Below are 22,019 nucleotides of genomic sequence, written 5' to 3'. Positions count from 1 at the left end.
TGCAACATGAGATTATTTACTTAGTCTGTCTCTATTTTTTGATGTGGGCACTGAGGGCAATACATTTGCCCCTCAGGACTGCTTTTGCTGTTTCCCACAAGTTTCTTTGCGAGGTGTTTTCATTTTCATTGAGTTGTAAGAATTTTTTAATTTCTTTTTAATCTCTTCTGTTACCCAGGCATTGCTTAGAAGTGTGCTGTTCAATTTCCATGTATTTGAGTAATTTCTGCAGTATGCTTTGTTATTGAGAACTAGTTTGATTCCACTGTGGTCAGCTACACTACAGGGGATTATGTCAGTCCCCTTGTAGTTGCTTAAGTTCCTTGCATGAACTATGATATGGTCTATTTTGGAGAAAGTTCCATAAGCTGGTGATTAGAATGTGTACTGTAATGTTTTAGGGTGAAATACTCGGTAGATGTCAATTAGTTCCGCTTGAAGTTTGGCCTTATTTAATTCGGTAGCTTCTTTGCCAATCCTCTGGTTGGTAGACCTTGCCTTTGGTGAGAGTGGGGTGTTAAAGTCTCCTATCATTTTTGTATTGGATCTATTTTATTCTGTAAGTTTGAGAGTATTTGCTTAACATATTTGTGTGCACCAACGTTTGGGGAAAATAAGTTGATGATGGTAATATCCTCCTCTTGGATTGTTCCCTGTATTAATATTTAGTGTCTGTCCTTGTCGTTTTGTATTGATTTTAATGACAGGATTATTTTGACATATATCAGGATTGTTAAACCTGCTTTCTTACTTGGGGCATTGATTGGTAGATCCTTTTCCAACCCTTCACTCTGAGTTTGTTTGTATGTTTGGCTGAGTGGTGGGTCTCCTAAAGGCTACAGATGGATGAGTCATGTTTTCTGATCCAATCTGCAGTTCTTTTTCTTTTCATTGGTGAATTAAGCCCATTAATCTTAAGAGATAGCATAGAGAGATGCATTTTGGTCCCTGTCATTCCCTGTTTTCCTCAGTTTTTCTTCTTTCCTTTGCTCCTGTGCTTGTTCAGTTACACACCTATTAATGCCTGTCTGGGTGCAGGTCCCTGTTCCTGGTTGCTTTCTTCAGGTTGTGTTCCCCCTCTTAGTATTCTTTGTAATGCTGGTTTAATGTTTATGTATTCATTTAGTTTTTCTTTGCTATTAAAATTTTTCAGTTCTCCATTGACTGTGAATGCTAGCTTTGCCGGGTATATTAGTCTGGCTTGGTAGTTATTGGCTCTCAGGGCTGATATGTTACTTTCCCAGGCCTTTCTTGCATTCAGTGTTTGTGTGGAGAGATCTGCAGTGATTCTAATTTTTTCCATTGTAGTGTAGCTCTTTCTTCATTTTTGCTGCATGCAAGATTGTTTCCTTATCATCCAGATCTATCATTTTTACTATAAAGTGTCTAGAAGTGTTTCTCCTGGGATCTTGCTTATTAGGTATTCTATATGCTTCTGTTATGTAGATAAGATGTTCTTTTTGGAGATGGGGAAATTTTTCACCAATTATCTTGCTGAATAGGTTTTGTATTCCCTTGATTTGATATTCCTCACCTCTGTCTACTCCAATTAATCAAATGTTAAATTTCTTGGCACTATCTGCTTGCTTTTGCATTTCTCTTTGCCATAATTTAAGTATTTTTCCATATCTGTCATTTTTTGGTCCAGTTGGTGTATTCTGTCTTTTGTATCTGATACTTGCATTCCATTTTGTTCACTCTGTTAATTGTGGCTTCCATTGTGGTTTGCAAGGAGGAAATGGACTCATTTATGGGTTCGATGTTGGTTCTCAAAATACTAATCTCACTTCTTAATGAGGTGTGCACAGCCTCTATTTTGGCACTTATTTCACTTCTTAGTGAGATGTGTGCTGCCTCTATTTTTGCATGCATATCCTGTTTGATATCCTGCATCTCTTTCGATATTTTGACCCTGTGTTCTTTCCATTTCTGGTCTATTTCGTGCTTTATTCTTGAGTCATTGCTTCCAGCATCTCTTGGATGTACCGTTTGTTTTCCATTCCTGCTTTGCTCCCACTGGGGCTTTCCCCTGGGTGGCTGCTGGCTATTGGAGATAGCTTGCTATCCTGGGTGTTGATAAACCTTGTAATTTTTCTCTGTTATTTTTGCATACTAATTATTGCACACTAATCTGAAATTCTGATTTGGTCAATAGGTGTCTGTCTTTGCTTCGTTACTGTATCTGTGTTGGTAGAGAGAGTCTGTACATGATCTTGGTTCTGTTGGGGGCCAAGCTCCAGCTGCTGGTCTGACACACACAGGGTTCTTGGCTTTCTGCTATGGATCACTGCAGTATCCACCTTATAAGGGTTGAGCAGCCTAGACTGCTCCTGTTTGCTCCTACTGGTGCTCTTGGCAAAATCAGATGTGCTGGATGCACTCTCCCAGATGCTGGAGACTGCTATGGGATCCTGATTTATTTTTTGGGCCAGTTGTGGGCTTGAACTCTGGACTTGGGCTGTGTCTGTCAGCTCTTCAGCTCAAGGCTGCCACCCTTCCATTTGAGCCATAGCACCACTTCTGGTCCTTTCTGCTTATGTGGTGATGAGGAATCAGATCCAAGGCCTCATGTACCCAAGACAATCACTCTACTGCTGATCCACCTTGCCAGCCTAAGCTCCTGACTATTATCAGCTGCTGGCAGCCTGTGTTTTCAAATTCCCATCCTAGAATATATGAGCCAGGTTCTTGTGGGGTTTGGGCTTCTCTTGTCCTGAACCCCCGGGTATTTTGCTGTCACACGCTTAATTCCCAGGGTGTACATTTCCCTGTTTTTCTCCCCTCTGCTGAGGCATATGCTCAGCTTTTGACTTCCATTGGGAGGAGTTGGTTGTGCTGCTCAGGCACCGAATCCCCAGGCCTGGTCCTGGCCCCTTGCCTGGGGCACACCAGTTGGACCTGTGCTGCTGTGTATCCCACATAGGTTATGCATCCTGTGTACAGAGTTCTAATTTCTTCCACTGTTGGGTGTCTTGACCCAGGGGCTCTATTCCTGCTTTGGGCATTTAAGCTCCCTTCTATGGGCTCTCTTGCTCTAGCGTGGCCAGCTTGATGTGCTCCACAGGCTGGTGGAGCTCTCGAAAACTTTCCAGTTTTAGTGGATCCTGTGGTCCAGGTTTTGGGGTAGAGGGTCTGGGGTTTTCCAACAGCTCTGGTCTCCTTTGAGGAATATACCATCCCCTGCAGTGTACTCACCTGGATTTAGTTGTTGTTTCTGTGTGATGTAGGTCACTGGTTGCCGTTGCAGTCAGAGCTCAGTTGACGTGGTTGTGGACTGGGCAGGGTGGTGGTGGCTCTGTGTGTTTCTCTTCTGTCTCTGCCTCAGTTGACCCTGTTCCGGTCCACCCCACATGATGGGCCTCTGGCATCCAACTGAGGTGTGGGGGAGCGGCCTCCATGCAGGTTCTGAGTGCTGGCGTTTTTCTCTGCACTCTCTGGATCAGCACCAGTTCCTTTAAGGTTTTCTGCCCTGGTGTTCTGTGGGCATCCAGTGTAGCTCTGGGGTTCCCACTGTGGGGCCGAATGGCTTTGGTCGGATGGAGCCTCTCTGCTCAGATGGAGAGTGAAGGATGGGTATGGGACCTTTGTCTAAGCTCCCAGCTCAGAGGTTTCTCCATTCCTCACAATCAGCGGGTCTGACACCGGTACCTCAGGGGGCTTCAGCATGGGTAATCTGCAGCAGCCCCCTGTGTCTCTAGAACTCTGGCAGCCCCTGCCGGGCCAGGATGGCTGCAGCTTGGTGTGCTGCCACACGGTCAGAAAAAATTGGGGGAGGGGTCTTTGTTTTTCTCTGTTGTGAAATTCTTCTTTATCTGTCTTTCTTTTTTGTTTTTTTCCACCTCCTGTTTTTTGCTGGGTGTTAGACTTTTTGTTGTTTTCCGTCTCTTGGTGAGATTATGCATTTGAACTTGAAGTCTCTTGGTTGGGGAGAGCTGTGGAATTTCCTTACTGGCCCGTCCCCATCTTGGTCCCCCTCAAGTTTTTGCTTTTTTTAATCAGAAATAATTTTAATTTATCTGTCGAAATGAGTAGTACAGAAACTGAAGATATTTCTGGTGCTTGTCTGAAAAGTTAGTGTTTAAAATATTCTATATTCTATGTTTGTATAATGCCCATAATCTATTTTATTTTTTCCTAGATAGAAAACTTTGAATTGTACATTGTTTTATAATATATAAATGTCTCCTTTCAGATTCATTCCATATAGAAACAGTTTAAGATTCCTTTTTCCTAGGTCCTTATAGTATATTTCTTTGGAATAAAATGAAAAGGTTGCCTAATTTCAAAAGTTTTGTAAAGATTATGCTATGTAAAGCCTTTCTAAGGGGAAGATTTAATACACTCATGTCAAACCAAATTTCAGTTCTATGAATTACATGTATTGTTACACTTGTAATTTTGTAATCAACTTTTAATAATTGTTTTTCATTTCTTTCATCTGAAAAATGCAAAATATTGAATACTTCAAAAATTTTCATATCATCCTGTGCAATTGCCATGTTAATCTCTGTATTGTTGTAATTTGGTTATATGTGCTGCTGAAGCATGTAGTGTCCTCTAAAATTAAGTAGTTAATGATAAAATCTTTTTTTTTTTTGGTCAGGTCGCAGGGCCTGATCTCTGGGTCTGGGCGGTGTGCCTTAGCTCTTCAGCTCAAGGTAGCGCTCTACCAATTGAGCCACAGCATCACATTCGGCTTTTTTCTTTTTTGCTTATTTAGTGCTGAGGAATCGAAACCAGGGCCTCAGGCATGCAAGGCAAGCGCTCTACCACTGAGCCACCTTCCGAGCTCCTAATGATGCAATCTTTATACAGGCTTATATCTTTGGATGCCTATTTATAATAAGGAAATTTAATTGTTCCTAACAATGCTACTGATCTTATTTCCCTAAAATTCTCTGTATAATTATATTCTCTATAAAATTATATTGTTCAGTCGATTGCTCACATTTGCAATTTTTTTGTCAATGATTATTTTAAGTCTTTTTCATTCTAGCTTTAATCATACTTTGAAGCATTTGTTGCTAAGTTCAAAGCAGATAGCTTTTTCAAGTACTTATTTATCCAACTGAGTTAGCTTTGTGGAGCTAATGGATTCAAAGTAAGCCTTGTTTAAGAGCTACTTCTAAACTTCTACAGCTTAAAATTTCGCAAATGAGGTCTTACTGGTACAAATGTCTGCCTGAGCCTTTACCTTTCTTCCATGTAGGAATAGACCAACAAGAATATCTTACCCTGACAGCATAGATTGTCTTACTGAAACAAAACGAATCTTAGTTGCAAGGGATCATAGAGACATGAACACTTCAGACAGAACTGTTCAGACTAGAAGTTAATTTATCAAAATAGAATTGTTTACTATATCTACCATTTCAAAAGTAGCTAAAGCAAAGAAGGTGAAAAAATTGTTCATATGCATGATTACCTAATGTCCTGACCTGACTACATTCCAACCAGAAAGGAACTTACACTATTGCCTTTCTATCACCAAATATTTCCATAGATCCAGAAGAAGGCCATATGTTTCTTCTCAATATTAGGCCATATTATTTTTAATACCCCTCCTCTAGTGATTAATGTAAGATTTCACTGCAGCAGAAGTGGGTCCAAAAAATAGTTCCTGGAAGGATAGATCCATGATATGTCTACCAAGGCCAGGAAAACTTGACTTAGAGGTCAAATGTAATTCAGAAAAACATTAATTGAGAAGATCCTTAGTGCTTCAAAACACTGGCATTTTAGTACAGTATGGTCCTGTGGTATAAAAATGTTGTCATTCTAAAACCAATGATAACCTACATTTAATCTTAAAGTGTATTCCTTTTCAAATGAACTTTTTGAAATCACATTTGCCAAAATAACATTCGATAAGTAGATGATACTTAGTGACATTACAAGTTTTTCAAGTGTAGGGAGCAAGTTACAATAGAGTTGATTTATTTACCCAGCACTAATGCCAAACAGGTTCAACCATTAATTAAAGTCTAGAAATAGTACCTCGCACCATTTGTATTGTTCAGTAGGTGCCTTCCAGAAATGTGTGAAATAGATCAGCCTCCCATATTTCAAACCCAAACGTTAGCTAATAAAGTAAATTTCATCACTTAATAAGGGACATTTTAAAAAGTCACAAATACTTGCCTTATCATATGTTGTTTTATGTTTTCCCTATCTGTCTAACATAGTAAGAAATATGATTTTAAGTCTTGAATATGGGTACTCATCTGAGATGTGACAAACAAAATCAATCTTCTATTTTTCTTATTCCTCTATAGTACTAAATCTTAGTTTTCTTCTTTTTCCAAACTGTATAGGTAGTAGAAAGTATTATCCCATGTGAAATAAAATAATCACACACTATTTTACAAAACCATTTATAAAAATTAGTAGTTAGGATTACATTCTAAGTCATTTTTAAACTTTCTTTTTGACTAAAGATTAATCTTCTAAATGGATGAGACTATAATCATGTCTAGGTGCTTCAGGTCTCCAGTCTTGCAAATTGTTATTACAGATGAATGAATTATGGAAATATAAGCTGACATCAGTTCAAGTATATGCAGGATTGAACTCCATGGAATGTATATAAACTTTTCAAAGTATTGACAGTTTAAGAGAATGACTATCAGGAAGTTGAAACCAGAGAGGAATAATAGTAAAGACATAGAATGAATTAAAAAATGGAACAAGGGGCAAGTACAGCTAGAATAGTCAATGTACACATGTGATAAAGGAAGTCATAAATCGGAAATAAGTCTTGGAGAAGGGGTTGTTTGAGAATGATAGAAGGAGCCACTGTGATCCAGGAGAATTAGATTATTAGATGGATATATTTAATTGTATCACGCTTGCACATCCTTTTGAAACTCAGTTAAAAAACACAACAACAAATAAAAACACACAAAAAACACAACCAAACAGCAATCTCTAGAGAGTGTGAATATGACCTCTAAAAATTTTTAAGCAGTTAATAGAGGGCAGTCTTGGTAAAAGCAAACAAAGCTGCTCAAAGAGGGCAGTTTGGGGTAGGGGAGGATTATGAAGAGGTTTAAATAGATTGTCTAAGGTTATAAATCACCCACATCTGCTGTAAATATTATCTTTCTTCTGTGAGTTCTCTTTTTCTGAACTGCATACTCCTGTCCTGAACCACAATTGATATCTTGTGAAGATAGAATGTAAGAAACAAGGTCAAGAACCCATTACTCCACTGGAGAGATAACAATCATCTACGTTTTCTCTCATCTCTCTTCAGTATTTTTTTCTTCATACTTTTAAGTCAGTTTATTTTGAATTACATTTTCCTTCTTTGTTATGGCAAAGTAATTGGTCAAATAATTCACTAAATATTATTTGCCATTTTTTTCTATCATGCTGTTTAATTGACTAAGCGAGTCCATTAAACTTTTCTTTTGCATTTGGTTGCCATGAAATAACATCTATGTTAATGAAGACAAATCTAATGTAAAATTTGTCTCCAGAAAACTAGTCCAAGAAGCTGTAATCACAAATATTTGGCTATGTTTTTCTTTTTTCTTTTACCTTGAAAGTCTCGTTGTGTCTAAAGTGCTCAGAAATAAGTACTCCATCATTTTTTGGTTCAATCAATTCTAACCTCAAAGATATATTTTGCTAACAAGATGCATAGAGGAAACTGAAAAATACTCCATTTTTATCTTCTCTCTTAAGACTCTCCTTAGATACCATATTAGGAACAGTGAAGTTATTTTTGCAAAATTATTTCAATAGATTATTTTTCTCTTGGTCTTCTATTTGCTCAACAAGATGTATGACGAATAGATTTAAATCACCCATATCTAGGATGACAGTGTCTGTGACAAAAGGACAATGATTCTGTGTCCTACTTCAATGTCCTCTTTTTAGCTCTTGCCTGATTTCTAATTAATCATAGCTTCGTGGCTTAAAGTCTGGTGAAGCTGAAGGACTCTAAGCGCTCAGCCACTGCTACATCTTCATAGTTTCTCTTTTAAATCTCTTTTAACTTGCCACATTTGGATGTGGAATTTATTTTCATGTCTTCATTCAATCAGTTCTGCATTGTAGTGAGCTAAATCCGCTGTGTAAAATCACGTTAGGTAGCAAAAATTTTAAGACAATGTATATCAAAAAGTTTTAGCCTCCCTTCACTGCTGAAGCCAATACACTTACCCAGGGCTTCTAAGAACATTATTTCCTAATCTTTTCCATTTGCTCAATTCTTTTCTAAACCCAAAACTTTTTGCTCATGTAATAAGAGAATTCTTCACTATCTCATGTTAATAAGGATATTATATTTTGTATTTAATTTTTTGGGGGTGGATATTATATTTTGTGAGACAATTAGAAATATGAAATCATTGGTTTCAAATACCCAATCAGATTTTTTTTTCTGTTTTACTCCTTCACGTGCAAAGACATTGGGGAAAGTATTACAAACAGAAAAGTGTAAACCCAATACCTTCTATCATCGTGGAGGGAATTTTCTCCCTATATATTTTGACCCAAATTATCTTTTTTTTAGAAAATAACTGTTTGATAAACAAAGGTTAATTCACAAATTTTGATGCCTTCTTTTTTAAGAACTTTGTATTTAAATTCTACTAAAACCTTGTTTCACACAGTGAGAGTATATATCCTGGGTAAGGACAATTCGCAAGGGAATCTATAGGATTTACATCAAGTTTTCTGAGGTTTGTTTGTTTAGTATGAAAAAGAGCCATCTTCGCCCACATTGCTTCCTATCTACTACGTCTCCATGGATTTCTTTGCATGAAAGCCTAATAGCCCAGGCAATTTTAAATTTTCTTAATAGGCTTAGTTGTTAAAAATTTTGAACAATTAAAATTTACCTATTATAAGTTAAAAACTCTTTTGGAATTCTTTTATCAGAATGGCAAATTCACCAATCCTAATTCAACCTTTACCATAAAAATTTAACATGTTGTTTTCATGATTTTGTGTCCATGCAACAATTTTTTTCCAGTGGCCTTTTTATGTGTACATATGACTGTATAAGCTGATGCTTAGCAAAATGAACTCCAAGACATGGAAACAGATTTTTTTATTTGTGGTTGTTGTTTTTGATGTACTATGTTATTTCTATTTTCTTTGGGATTTTCCCTATGGTTTATCCCTGCTGTATTTGATTTTGTTACCCTGTGTACTGTGTATACATTTACCTTAATTAGGGAAGGGAAGAGGAACAACAAAGGGGCGAGACAAAGGACAAAGGGCAAACCAATGCAACAGCAATACTCACAAGACAATATTTTGGAAATGTACATTACAACTTGTGAGGGGTGAAGGGGCGAAGAAAACTGTGAGAAAAATGAGGGAGGGATAACAAGTTTTAAAAGTTATGTATTCACTACCTTACAATTTCTGTTACCCCACTGTACATCATTTTGATCATAGAATTTAAAAAATAAGCTGCATAAAATATAATTTCACTGTATTGGTACAGTAATTATTATTGTTTATATGTTACTATTTTAAAAATCAATGCTGTTTGGCAACTAATTTGAATTAATTACCCCTTCTTTATCAGAGGGTCATCAACTTGAATGTTATCCAACTAGACAATATTTTCACAATACACTTGCCAATATTTTGAAAAAAGAATAAATTTAGTACTTTCTCGTACTAAAACTGAAAACAGATTAATTCTATGGAAACCCATAACTTTTAAAAGTAAATAAGTTTTAAGAGGACAGAATATATGTGTTCTTCAAAATTCTTATGACTAATAACTACTTCATTTTAAAATTCTCAACATTCCATACCTGGGATATTCAAAACAGTACCTGTTTGCATGTTATGAAATTCTGCATTAGATACAGTTTCCAATGAGGCGTTGCAGATTGAGAAGTCAACAGAAAAATAGCCACATTCTGGTAGAGGATAAAACTATGAAGCATCTGTAATAATTAATTTTTCAAGAGTAAATAATTGTTCATCATAGTAAGCAATTATTCCTATGACCATCAATCCCAAGATTTATGCCATAAAGTCACCCTAGACAAACAGTTTCCAACTTGTAAGGTGCACCTTAAAATTTCTTAATTCACATCCTGAATAGCTTATCTCTATTGTGAAAAAATAGTACATCTCTGCTAATGTGATGCCCTCCTTGTAATGGAAAGAACACCACAATAAACTGAGCTGCATCATTTTTCCCCCAGTGGTATTCTTGAGATCAGAACACTTGCAAATATTATTTATATTTATACTTTTTAACTATCATGGATATTCAGGATGCTTAGATCAGAAAGTTATGGTTCAAAGCCCACCTAGGCAGGAAGGTTTTTTAGATTCTTATCTCCAGTAACCTTCTCAGAAAAAGCCAGACACAGGAGGCACTGAGGATGAAGTGGTAGGGCACGAGCATTGAGCATAAATAGGCTCAGAGACAGTGTCCCAGCCCAGAGGTCAAGGTTTAGGACAAGGCAATAAAACAAAAACAAAAATGAAAACAAACCCCAAACCTAACATTTTTACCATTGTATAAAGAAGCTCATAAATAAGGAAATGGCTTCCTGTGTTACATTTAGGAAGAAGAAAGGAGATGTCACACAATTACTCTCTTCATAACATATTATACTACACCCTCAAAAAATTGCTTGTTCCAAACTTATAAATTGCTGTCATCATTTGTTGGCAACTCTGTCTAGATTATTCACATTATCATGTTATACATGAACTGTTGGAATTATCTATTAACTAAATTCTAATTGTAACTCTTGAAAGTTTTTTCTAGGAAAATCATTTGTGAATTTTTCAATTAAACTGTCTACTTAAAAAGACTTTTGTGGTAGCCTATAAAACACGAAATTACAAATAAAACAAAAATATTTACTTTAAATCTCAATTCTAATTTAGCATGGTCTATAAAGTCCTACATTACATAACTGTGCTATTTCTCCAGGCTTAATCTTTTGTAATCATTAATCAGTTCTTTGGAATCCAACAGAATGATGCTTACTTACTTTCTCATTTTTCTGCATGGGAATCATGAGCATTTTGCATATAGGAATATTCTGTAATGAAGAGAGCATTTAAAACAAGTGAGGATTATATATGTGTTGCATTTCAATAGGAAACTTGACTTCTTAAAACTTAGTGACAAAATTAGCCCAAACTTCCAACTGTGTATTCCTTTCTTGTTGTTTGGATTGTTTTATTGAGACAAAACGATCCTACCTATTCCAAGGAAGGTATGACTATGTAATTCCACTCTCTAATCTCCTGTCTTAGTCTGAGTGCTCCAGTCTTGTATCACATTGCCCTGGCATAGTTTGTTGGTTTATTTAGTCTAGAAACATACTATTAATTCTGAACTTCTCTGATGATCTTATCCACTAGACTGACTGCTCAAAGTGTTTCTATACAATTTTCAAAGATGTTCTAACATTTGTCACAGAATATAAACATTTTCAGATGCACCTACAAGGTCTCTGATTCATTCCTCCATGGATCCGATCCCTTTAATAATTAGTTGACTCTCTTACTATATCTGGTCCCTACCTATGTAATATTCTCAATATTTTGGATAGAAAGTTCACTTGAGGACTTTCTAATATTAAAAATTGTCACTTGATTCTAGTCTTAATCAGGACATATTTTCTATTATTTTCTAACTTTTCTACGTATTCTGAGAATTGCTTCATTTTGTATTTGTGTGTGCACTCATAAGTGCCTCTGTGTGTATGTGTATGTTTATATGTATGTATGCAAAAGCCTCAAGCTCTTATTAGCAATCTTGCTCCTGACTGGTATTCTAGCATTTGGCTGGTTAATTATAAGTAGTGTCCCAAAGCCTGTTCAGCCCAGGCTGGATGCAAACTGAACTTCCCAGACTCCTTTACATCCTTAGGTTTTATTTTTTCCAGGAGTATCAACTTTTCAGCTACTAACATGTTTGTGAGTGTAAAGTCTAATATGTATCCCACATATTAAACTGAAGAATTCATATAAAGTTAGATGTATATACACATTACATATCCTGAGTTTACACTGTTAGTAATGTGATTGTAAGCTGAGTGGTGATGAGATCTGAGAATTAGGGTTCAAAGAGAGCTCGGGTAGGAAAGTCCAGGAGACTATTTTTTCCAATAACTACCAGAAAACTGGAAGTTGCATTGTGGCTCAAGTGGGAGAGTACTAGCCTTGAGCTGAATAGCAGAGGGACAGCACCCAGTCCCAGAGTTGAATTGCCATGGTCAACAACAGCAAAAAAGAATATAAGAAAAAGAAAGAAATTTAATGTGATCGTAGCCACGAGGTTCAGTGCTAGGATAATCCCTGTTCTCTCAAGATGGACTCTTTTTTTCCAATTAAGGCTACGATCATATATCTGACTTGCATTGGGAACAGAATCATTCTTCATTCTACTTTTTACAAATTTATGTGATTAGAAAGCATGATTTAGAAAGGGAGTGGCCTCATGCTTCATGTTCCACTTAGGAGTAATGCTTTCTTTATATCACTCCCATAACTCTACATGCTGGACTTGGCTTCATTGTTTCAATGTTGTCTTAATTGTAGACTCTTCTATATTGTACTGAACCCTTATACTTAAACACAGCACTTTTCTTTCTCCTATTATTGCTATTGTGTCTCCTACTGTTCACTCATGACACTTGGAAAATTAATGCACAGCACATACACTCACAAAAAATGATCAGAGAACCTTCTTACCATTTAAAATTCGCCTTAATTTACAGAGCACTTAAGAAGCTTGAACAAAATGTTCTCATGGATAACGTATTTATAAGCAATTTAAATTTCACATTTACTCTTTTCTAAGTTGACTCTGAAACACGTGTTACCACATGTCCAAATGTGTCCTTGTGCTATTTCAATTAACCCAGAAATCATTCATTTTATCTTGAGCAGCACCATAGATTGTTACTGAAAGTAAGTGGAATTAACTGTTACTGGAAGTAGAAACTTATCCCAGGAGAGGAATTGAAAATAGAGGAATGACAAAGTTCAAATTACCTTTTGCTTTCCTTTTTACTGTATAAGAAAAGAATCAAAGATTTGGGGAAACTCTGTCCCTTTTTTGAGTGTGTTCTTTACTCATATAAAACTTGTCGGTAAACTTCTAGTTGAGAGTATTTAAAAAGGAAACAATATGCCATTTGAAGGCCAGCATAGAACAAAGGAAATAACTTTGTTTTAAAAGTTTTCTGCTGCACAGAAACAAAGCTATGGAGGTTTTAAAGTTTCTTATGGATGGATGTCTCAAACCTGAGATGAATCTCTTGTTGCACGAGTTAGTTATCAAACCCTTTATTCTGGTCCTGAGTTTTCCATAGCAATAAGGATTTCAAAAAAGCAGGTCCAGTGAGTATGATCAACAAAAAGATCCTATTCTCAAACCATTACTCCTTTAAGGAGGTCTCAAAGAAATACCTGAGGTTTATTTCATTTGCTAGTTTGTTCAGTTTGTGCTGGTTCTGGGGCTTGAACTCAGAGGTTGGAACCGGTCACTGTACAGTTGCCTTTCCTGCCCACCTGCTAAAATCTAAATACTCTAATGCTTGAGCCAAAACTCCACTTCTGGGTTTTTGGTCTTTAATTACAGATAAGTGCTTCATGGATTTTCCTGAGCAGGCTAAGTTTGAATCACAATCCTCTGGTCTCAACCTCCTGAGTAGCTAGTATAACAAGCATGAGTCACCAGCACCCGGCTACTATTTGCATTTAGTGCAGTTAATGGCACTAAGTAGAAAGAATGGAAATCAGAATCAAATTATGTGACATTGCAGCTTTTCAGAATAATTGAGGTAGCAATAAATATGTACTCCTTTTCCATTTTGTCACATTAATGACTTATGAGCTAGGAACCCTTACATTAGCATCCTCTTCCATCTGTGTAGGTGTATTTAGTATCAGGAAATATTCATAGAGAAATAGAGAAAAACAGATTTTTAGAAAGCAAAGGAGATTAGGTATGAAAGGACAGCATAGAAGGAGATACATTTATCACACAGAGATTAAGAACTAGCCTAAGAGATCTAGAATGCTGAAAGCAAAGAGGAATAAGACTAGTTGATAACCAGTTCTTCACTAACCAAAAATGGTTCCCTAGAATGTTTTCTGCTATACTTTAGTTACTATCATTTATTCCTTCCATCTGGAGTTATTCCTTCCCTTTTGTCCCAACCGTTAATTAGCCTATGCCTTTTTGTGCCATGACTGTACAAAAAGGTTTCAAAATCTCACTTAGACTACCCTTCTAATTGTGATTAGCAGTGAACACTCAAAATCATGGAATCTTTAAATTTCCATAATTAATCTTCACCTGACATCTAAGCACATTCCTGGCATTAAGTGCTGTGACCTTATGAACAAAACTTTTTTTTCAACACAGTATCCTAATATAGATAAAGTGCATGAATTAGGGACTATTGTCAGGTATCAGTATGGAAGGAGCAATTATATATTCCAAGTATGTGTTCTTTATTTTTCATTTGCTAACTAAATGTTGTTGTTGTTGTTGTTGTTGTTTTGCCAGTCCTGGGTCTTAAACTCAGGGATAGGGAATTATTCCTCAGCTTTTTTCCCCCGCAAGGATAACCCTCTACCACTTGAGGCACAGCACCATTTCTAGTGTTTCTTTTTCTGTTTAGGTGGTACTGAGGAATTGAACCCAGGGTTTCACACATGCTAGGCAATCACTGTACCATGAAACCACATTCCCAGAGCCCTAAATGAGTTTCTTAAGATGGCATTACACTTTCATTTTGTAACTATGTATCATAAATTTGGCCAGAAATTTTTGCTAGTAAAGGACATTTAACAGAATACTGAGTCTACTATGTCTAGATGGACAATGAAGAACCGTCATGGTCTAGCCAGGCACAGAGGGGCTTACCTCATGGAGCTAGTACAACAGACTGAGCAAGAAAACTCCTGACCCACAGCCCACCTCCAGAATGGGAGGACCACCTTTGTTCCAGCCACATGGGGCATTGGATCACCTCCTCCAGCACCTATCCAATCATTTCATGAGAGAAAGGAAAAAAAAAAGGTAGAAGGTCAAAATTACACTTAAGCCAGGTGTAGGTGGCTCAGTCCTATAATTCTAAGTACACAAGAGGCTGAGATATGAGGATCATGGTTCATAGCCAAACCAGGCAGGAATGACTGTGAGACTCTTATCTCCAAAAACCACCAGAAAAACAGAAGTGCTGCTGTGAGTCAAGTGCCAGAGCACGGGACTTGAGTTGAGGAACTCAGGGACAGCGCCTGGGCCCAGAGTTCAAGCCCCACGAATGACAAGAAGTGGACTTCCCACCACAAGAAGTGGACTGAATAGCACCCATTGTCTTAGGGAGCATTAATAACATACACCCTCTGAGCTCTTTCAGGGTATCTTCCTGTCATATGCTCACAGAATTGCTGAGAATCATATCTGAAGGCCCTCCCTCTGTGCCTGGCCCTGCTCCAGAGATCCCTCTGTATTAATCCCTTGTTTCCTAACAACTGTCACATGAGGAGATTCAAGTCCAATTGTCGAGGCCCAACCCATAGCTTCACCTGTGGTCAAGAATCGGCTGCTGTAGACTAAGAGTTTGGGACAATCCATCTAAACGAATGACTGAGCGTGGAACTATATGTCTACCATCCTAACTACAGAGGACACGGCCTGGTGGTGCATGCCTGTCACAGAGAGGAGGATTGCAATTCAGCCCAGGCTGAGCTTATATTGTCTCCATCTCAGAAATGTCCAAGACATAAAAGCTTGGCTCGCATGGTAGAAGGCCTGACTGACAAGCCTAAGGCTTTGATGTCAAACCCTAATATATAAAAAAGAATCAGAGGCCCAGTGCTGGAGGCTCATGCCTATAATCCTATCTACTCAGGAGTCTGAGATCTGAAAATCACAGTTCAAGACCTGGAGTGTGACCTATGTTGTTGCGCTCCATACTAGCAAGGCTCATATCCTTACTAAGTCTTGGCCATGGTCTCTGTCCCCCTGGGAAACCACCCCCTGTGGGCCACACTCCCATGTCCTCCCAAGCTCCCACTATCACTAACCCGACCCAAGAGAGTACATAGTTCCAGGGCACAGAGATCCCTTGTTCTTGTAATTTAACAAGGCTGAGTCCCCACAGAACTCAGCTGTGAAAAGCATCCAGCCTCCTTGTGACAACCCATTTCTACACACACACACACACACACACACACACACACACACACACACACACACACACACACATCCAGACCGGTGATAGAACACTCGTCTTTGTAGCACCTGCAATTTGCCAACCGACCACTCAACTGAGTGCTGTCAATCTGTACAAGAAAAAGATGATCTCTCTTTCTCTGTCTCTGTCTCTCTATCTGTGTCTCTCTCTGTCTCTCTGTCTCTGTATCTCTCACTGTTTCTCCATGTCTGTCTCTGTCTCTCTCTTTCTCTTTGTCTTTCTGTCTCTCTCTGTCTCTTTGTCTCTGTCTCTGTCTTTGTCTGTCTGTCTGTCTGTCTGTCTCTCTCTCTCTCTCTCTCTCTCTCACACACACACACACACACACAAACAGACTCAGAGCTCTGCCTCTCCTGAGTTTGTTCAAGAGCAGAAAGACCAGGATCACCAGCGGAAGCTGGCAGAGCTGGGAAATGTGATCACCCTGTGAGAACTATTGACAGCTGGGGTGGGGGCGGCGGGAATAGGCCAATCTTATGTGCGTGTGGGGGGGAGTTCCTCCCAGATATTCACCTTCTGTTCTGACCCCCAGCATCCTCACCTCCTACTGGGATTTCTCTGGGACCCTCTTCAGGTGAAAAGCGTGACCAAGCACAGAATACAAGGGCTCACACAACAAGGGAGGGTCTATCTTCTGCATCCAACACCCCCACCCTCAGAAAAAAGGAAAAGACCCCAGAAGGCAGGTGTAGACATGCTGCTCCCCACCTCTGACTAAAACCCCAGGTTCCCACCAGGGAGAAGGGTGCAGATGCACCACTGTTTGGCTCCCACTGCTCCAGGCTAGGGGCTCTTTGGTGCCCACTCCTCACCTAATCCTGCATCTCCCCGTTTCCTAGGACATTGGCCACTAGGGATGGGAGTGGGATCCTTGGTCAACACCCACCCCCACCCCTGGGGCACATTTGTGACAGGGCCTGGACCAAACTGTGGGGCATGGGGGAGGTGTGGCTTCCAGGTCAGGAAGGGTATGAGAGGGATATGGGGTCCCGGGGCGTGGGCCTGTGTGGCAGCCATTCACACATGCTGCTGGGAGAAGCTGTTGGGAGCTGCTCTGGGTTGGGTGAGCAGTGATGGCAGAGGTGTGGCAGACACTCAGGCCCAGAGAAGAGGACAGGGGTGCCAGGACCAGGTCAGGGCTGCAAGCCAGCTGGTGGCACACTGTGGCACCATTGCCTGAGGATTCCAAGAGGCACCGTGGGTCTGAGACAGCAGCACCAGGTTTGAAATGCTGCTCCTCAGGGAATGGGGGGGGGAGCCAGGGCCTAGGCAGGCATGTGGTGGGGCTGATCAAGGCCTCTCCTCATAGGCCTCAAGTCTCTTGCTCACCACTCAGCCACCTCTACCTTCCTCAACTACTGGTAGTGGTATCAACCAACAGAGGGAATCCTGGTGAGACAGAGCATCATGGAATGTGGGCGTGGCCTATATTCGTATATCCCATTGGACACAAAGAACCATGAAAGAATGGGTTGTGGCTGGAATCCTGTGATGCAGGCAGAATTGGCGGAGTCAAGATGACAGCAGAACCTTTCCCAGGGAACTATGTACAATCCAGTTGGGGACAAGAGGGTGACCTGCTTTAGCCGGATGGATGCACAGATTCTTGTGTATGTCTGTTTGTTGTCAGTCCTGGTCCTTGAACTCAGGATCTATGGACAGTCTGTGAGCTGCTTTTGTTCAAGGCTGTCTCGGTACCATTGGAGCCATACGATTCTCCTTCTGGCTTTGTTGGCACAAGTTGGACAGGGGTCTCAAGGACTTTCTTGCCTAGGGTAACTTTGACCATGATCCTCCTATCACAGCCTTGTAAGTATCAAGGAGGATTGCTGAGAGTCACTCATGCCAGGTTAATCATTGGTCTTGCTAATGTTCTTGGATGGACCGGTGAGTACCCTATCCTCAGGTTAAAGTGTAGGAGCTAGAGATTACAATCCGAATCCTGGTCCTGCCACCTCCTAATGGCAGGAGATCATAAGAAACTCATTCTTATCCTTATGATTACCAATGGAATGTGATGTATGTCATGATTGAACAGGAAGTTCTTGAATGATTCTAGGACAAAATTATACACAGTTATATTATGGTACACTGATCGATTTTAATTAATACTTTATGAAGCATTTAAACAATCACATTCATTAAATGGAGGCATAATGAAATACCTGAGAATTGGGTGTCACATAATATAAAGGTGTCATTTTTTCTGCCAGGACTGGGATTTAGACTAATGGACTGGTTAACCCTGTTGCACTTTGTGGAAAGGGGAAGCTTGCCTCCTTGAAGTCTAAAAATTCAAGTCTGCTCCTTAGGCCTGAAATCAGTCCCCACCACTAGAAAACGTCTTATTTGTGCACATTTTAAATATATGATTTATATTTGTGTACATATTTTGACTACATATTATGCTCACTGTAGTTATTCACTTTATTTTTTGTTTTAGTCATGAATTGACTGTTCATTTTATTAACTATTATGACATTTAGAACATTGATTACATTGATTACATAGGATCCTCAGCTCTCCGCCTCCTGAGTACCTAGGATGATAGGCACGAGTCAGCAGCGACTAGCTTCCACTTCAAGTTTCTAAGTGGTGAATAGGAGGTAAAAGTCTCATGGGACCTTTTGTGTCTGGGATAGTTTTCAAACCAGATCGTCAGATCTAAGCTTCCTAATTAGGCAGGATGACAGACCTCAGCTACTACACACCTAGAACGTAATACTCTGTTGCTTCACGTAGTATGGTGTTACCCATGATCCCCACAGGTAAGTGTCAGTGCCTAGGCCCTGAGTTCAAGGCTCATGATCAAGAAGCATAAACCAAAACAATTTTCTGCAGGAGACAACTTACTAGAGTTAGGTATATATATAATTTTGGCCCTGACATGGGACATATCTGAGCCACAAGTTTCTCATCTGCACAATCATCTTACTTGTGGAGCTCTTGCAAGAACCAGATGAAAAAATGCACCCCGTGAAGGACTCAGCACACAACAACCCATGAAGGACTCATCACATACCTGTATCCCACATAATGTCATTGGAATTAGTGTTTTCATCAGTATTACCATTCTTTCAGAAACACACAAACAGACATGGAACCAACCCAGATGCCCCTCAGTAGATGAATGGATCAAGAAAATGTGGTATATATGCACAATGGAATTCTATGCCTCCATCAGAAAGAATGACATTGCCCCATTTGTTAGGAAATGGAAAAACTTGGAAAAAATTATATTAAGTGAAGTAAGCCAGGCCCAAAGAAGCATAGGTCCCATGGTTTCCCTTATTTGCAATATCTAGTATAGGTATGAGTCAAGCAGAAAAGGTCAGATAATGTGATGTTAGGAAAATGAACCCTTAAATATGTATTTTAATGTTTTCTTTTCTTTCATGCATGTGTTTCTAACGCATTTATAAGATTATTTCTTTGTTGCTTTGTATTTCCCTCCCCCACACTGTAACCCCCGCTTTCACTATATTTGATGTCAGTATAACATGTGGAGGAGATGGGGACAAACAAGTCGTTTAAGGATTCTGGTGGACCTGTTGCAACAATGAGAAGTACAAAATGTCATGTCAAAACCAACTTTACAATGTCGGTGTGTGGGGGGGAGGGGGGTATAATTGGGTGGTGGGAGGGGGGAGGCTGGGAAGGGAGGTGAAGGGTAAACAAAGGAGGAGGCTGCAATGCTTGGTAAGAAATGTATGCATTATCCTGCCCATGTAATTGTAGCCCCTCTGTACAGTATGTTCTCAAATAAAATAAAATAAAATTAAAAAAAAACAACAACAAAAAACTTCATTCTTATGCAAATGGCCCAAACCAGGCCACATTAAAACAGCACAACCCTGATCTCTGCGGCATTGATACCCTAGCTAAGGTATGGAGCCAACCCATTTGCCCCTCAGTGGATAAATTAATGAGGAAAATATGGTATATATATCCCATGGAACTTTATGCTTCCATCAGAAAGAATGTTATTTCCCTACTCTTGTGGAAATGGAAGACTTTGAGAAAATTACACTAAGTAAAGTAAGCCAGACCCAAAAAAACAGAATGCACGGTTTCCCTCATTTGTTATCATTCAAATGTGCCTATAAATTCTACGGTAAATCCAAAGGATAGTAAAAGACTTGAACATGATTAATCAAACAGCCTTGTAAATACTCACACAGTGAGAAGAAAGGAGGATATGCTTAGAAAAGGATCACAAGGGTTCAATTTGCATGATGGGATCATATAAAATGATGCTAATCAAAATGAACTCTAAGAAATGGAAGCTAGCCCGATTTTATTGCCTCTCTGTTCCTTTTATTTCATTTTTCTTTCTTTTTTTGCCTCTTTTCATTGTTTTTTATTTCTGTGCCTTTGTCTTGTATGCACATTTATCTCATTTGGGAGAGGATGGGGAAGCATGGAAATGGTGGGAAATGAACTTTACACTTTGGAGGGGAGGTCAGTGGGAAGGAGAAAAAGTGGAAGGAATGAAGGACACCGTTTTAAAGGAAATGTACTCAAATTGTAATCCTTCTGGATATCATCTTCACAATTAAATTTAAAGGTTAATAGAAAGCTTCTCAACGACTTTCTGGTCAGACTGGCTTTGAACTGCCATCCTGACATCTAGTCTTCCTCACTAGGAGAATTAAAGGTGTGAACCACCAAAGTCCTGTGTAAGTCAATATTCTTTCTTTTTCCCTCCTTTCCTCTCTCCCTCCCTCCCTCTCTCCCTCCCTTCGTCCCTCCCTAACTTCCTTCCTTCCTTCCTTCCTTCCTTCCTTCCTTCCTTCCTTCCTTCCTTCCTTCCTTCCTTCCTTCCTTCCTCCCTCCCTCCCTCCGTCCCTCCCACACCTCTCCTCTCCTTTCTTTCCTTCCTGCCTTCCTTCGTTTTGGTGTGCTAGGTGAACAGGAGGTGAATATTTTTTATTCTCAAGTCATGTTTCATCAAATCGCAGTGACTACAGTTTAACTACTGAGAATTCTCATCCAAGAGTAAGCATGAGCTTAAGAAATAAATTTAATGTTCTCATGAGGGAGCATTCAGTATTTGATGGAAATTCCCCTACACAACATCTTTTCAGCAAAATTAGATCTATGTATGTTGGACCTTGATGCTGGTTTGTTTCAGGTTTTTTTGTGCCAGTTGTGATTATCTGTTAAAATCTTAGAAAAAGAGAGGGCCTCTTTGTCTTGTCACTCAAAGGAAAATTAGCTGCTGCTGTCCAGTGTATCACATCTGTAGTCATACACACTCAGGAGGCTGAACTCTGAGGTTCATGATTCAAAGCCAGCAACACAGATGAGTCCAAGGGACTCTTGTCTCCAGTAAATCCATCAAGAAACAGAAGTGGAGCTGTGGCTTGAGTGGTAGGCCATCAGCCCTGAGGGAAAAAGCCAAGTCAAAACAAGAGGCCCTGAGTACCTTCATATAAGGAGAGAGACAGGGAGGGAGAGGGGGGGGAGACAGAGAAAGAAGAGAGAGAGAGGAGAGAGAGGGAGGGAGGGAAGAAGGACGGAGGGTGACATAAGAGAAGGCAGACAGGAAGGAAGGAAGGAAGTGAAGAAAGGAGGATGGAAAGGAAAGAAAGAAAAAAGGGAAGAAGACAGAATAAAAAGAAGGAAGGAGGGAAGGAGGGAAAGAAGAAAGGGAAAGAAATAAGGAAATTTGTAGAACTCGTTGTGAATGCTATAAGGTTGGACTGAGTGATTTTCTTTGAGCCTTTTGCTGGCTCAGGGCAGAGTAACATTGGTGGAAATGTCTGGAGGGAACAAGATATAAGGGAGGGAAGTCTCTGTGTC

General features: G+C 39.4%; 1 pseudogene; it reads right to left on the bottom strand.

Moving 5' to 3' along the window:
* Positions 1-4,448: 4,448 nt before the first annotated feature.
* LOC138838528 (U6 spliceosomal RNA) lies at positions 4,449-4,547 on the bottom strand (annotated as a pseudogene).
* Between the last annotated feature and the right edge of the window lie 17,472 nt (positions 4,548-22,019).

This window comes from Dipodomys merriami, unplaced genomic scaffold (genome assembly GCF_024711535.1).
Source record: "Dipodomys merriami isolate MVZ:Mamm:240054 unplaced genomic scaffold, mDipMer1.0.p SCAF_281, whole genome shotgun sequence".
NCBI lineage: Eukaryota > Metazoa > Chordata > Mammalia > Rodentia > Heteromyidae > Dipodomys > Dipodomys merriami.
This window is presented reverse-complemented; position numbering and strand designations above follow the sequence as displayed.